This window comes from Neolamprologus multifasciatus, chromosome 4, assembly GCF_963576455.1.
Source record: "Neolamprologus multifasciatus chromosome 4, fNeoMul1.2, whole genome shotgun sequence".
Classification (NCBI taxonomy): domain Eukaryota; kingdom Metazoa; phylum Chordata; class Actinopteri; order Cichliformes; family Cichlidae; genus Neolamprologus; species Neolamprologus multifasciatus.
In genome coordinates, this window is record NC_140442.1 from 1,006,611 (window position 1) to 1,009,110 (window position 2,500).

General features: G+C 48.2%; 1 protein-coding gene across 4 annotated transcripts in view; it reads left to right on the top strand.

The window, feature by feature from the left end:
• Window positions 1-2,500, top strand: part of caskin2b (CASK interacting protein 2b) — a 46,142-nt gene that overhangs the window by 17,986 nt on the left and 25,656 nt on the right. The window lies entirely within an intron of this gene.

Consider the following 2,500-nt stretch of genomic DNA (forward strand, 5'->3'; position numbering starts at 1 on the left):
CACTTTGTGCCTCTGAGTCTGTTGTGGTGTGTTTGGAGGAGGGCCAGCACGCCGCCGCCGGCCTCCACGCGGCTCTGCGGCGCCCCGTCTTTTGGGGCTTTGTTTTACACGCAGCTGGGAAACAAAAAGATGTGAGCCGCAGCCTGCAGACGTCTAATCATAGACACGCAGCGGGCGGCTAATTTTAGCTTCAGCTTTTTTCTTTTACAGCAGATCTACTTTCAGGATCCACTTCAGCCCAAAGCAGACCGCTGAAATCTGCAGACTCCTGCAGGAACCTCCTCCTCCTCCTCTCCGTGCATTCTTGTGGCGGCTGATCCGCAGGACGCCGACGTTTCAGCTGAAATTATAAAAAGCAGAAGCCTGCAGCCTGGACCCGGCCACGCCCTGCGCCACAAACATGAAGTTAAAAATAACTCTGGACAAATGTGCAGCAGATGATGAAGAAGCTGCCGGGGGTCGGTGTGGATGTCAAACCTTCGTTAACATCTGATCACGTTGTCAGAGAGTGTGTGTGTGTGTGTGTGTGTGTGTGTGTGTGTTTACAGAGGAGTTTAAATGGTTTTTCTGTGACCGATGTTCTGATTTGTCATTAATTTTAACTTTCAATCATTCAAATAATTGTTCCAGTAATAAAGACCAATTTCACTCCTATTTCAAGCCCAGAGATTAAACACTCACTGCTGTGTCCCACCGGAGCTTCCAGTAAAACCTCCTGCGCACAGATCGTTTGGAGAGATGCTGGCGGGAAGCTTCCCTGGTGACTGAAGCCAATCAGAGAACCAGGGAAGCAGGTCTGCAGCCGCTCAGCTTCAGCTGCCGTTGTTACGTTGCTGCATCAACACGTCAGTGAAACAGCAGGAAGTCGGACTGCTGTCAGTCTGCAGTCGATTAGAGTTAAGTTGGCAACTATGTGCAGTTTGCTGATAGACGTGAAACAGACTCAGTGACGTAGTTGCTGCAGTTTTACTGCAGAAAGACACAAAGGCTTTAACCCTTTAAGACCGACCACAGAACCAAGTCCGCCAGAGCTTATATTATATGTTTACATGCTGTGGAGCCATTTTTGGGAGCATTTCAAGTTGCTATACATCAATACAACCATTACAGCCCAGATTTTAATAATATGTCTGCATTAAGTGCATAGTAATTACATAAATTGCAAAAAAGTGCAATAAACTACAAAAAAATTGAAAATCGTTTTTGTTTTTTTAACATATATTTCTAGTTAGAGAAATTTAAGAGGCTTATCCCTCAAAACTGTAAATACAAAAAAGTTGCACAAAATAGTTTCCCACCACAGGAAATTTATTTTGAGTGTCTTCATAGTTTTATTTTTGAAATACACCAATTTTTATACACTGCAGGAAAAACGAAAAATAAATATTATGATGCAAATTTGCAAAAAAGCAGCATATGCATCAAAATAAAGGTTGAGAGTTGCACGCCGGTGGCCACAGCTGTGGCTGTGACTCGATGCTTTCACTTTAAACCGCCTAAATTTACTTTTTACTTTTAATCGTCTTGATCGTTGAATCATTTCCAGTCATCTCCCGCGCGTTAGAAGCCGAGTGTTGGTGCACGCAGAGCTCGGGAGCAGCAGGCTGGTCCACAGACCTGCAGCAGCGTCATCAGGACGATATGATCTTCAGAAACATTTCACTCGACTGCTCCTCACCTCTCCACTCCTGCTGCTGTCAAACAAACTCAGAACGTTTATGTAAAAATGAAGCGACCACATTATTGATGTGATTATAAAATGATGGCGTTTCCTTTCGCCGTGGCGTCCAGTCTTTCTCTGAGAGGGTGAAGTCGAGTGGTCACGCTTCACGTGGTGAAACGCAGCGGCGGCGACTTCCTCCCTGCGTTCAGCCCGTTCCTGCATCTCCGCTCATGCTGATTTATTCCTGTTCATTCTGAAATCCAGGTCATCATCAAAGCAGCGCCGCGGTCCCGCAGGGCGAGCCGCCGCGTCGCCCCGAGATCCTCGTTACTGCAAACGCTGCTGTTGTTGTTGGTGAGGGGGGTTTAAGGGCTCCCCTTCGAGCCTCACGATGGAGGTGGTGTCTGTGAAGTCCCTGCAGGCTGACCTTTGACCCCTGACAGTAAACACTGCAGCTCCTTTGATCGCTGTGTTTACAGGTTTCGACGTAAGAAGTCGGAAGATGTTAAACTGGTTTCCATGAGCTGAACCTGCGCAGAGCTCTGATAACTCAGCAGGTGAGAGACGCTCTGACTTCCTGTTGCTGACCGTGGCGTTACGATGACACGCTGATTAGACGCCACCATACCAAACAGAGCCCGGACCGTCGAGGAACCCCCCCGCTTCAAGAAGGACGGCATTCCAGCGAGCAGCAGTGTAAACGAGGCTGTGAGACGAGGACGGGAACGAGTCTGTGGTGTCGCCCCCGGCGGCGAGGAGACTTTTCTGGCTGCAGATCAAAGAGGCGGCGAGCTTCATCTGTCAGTGTCTGAGCAGCAAACCTGCTGAGGAGGTCAG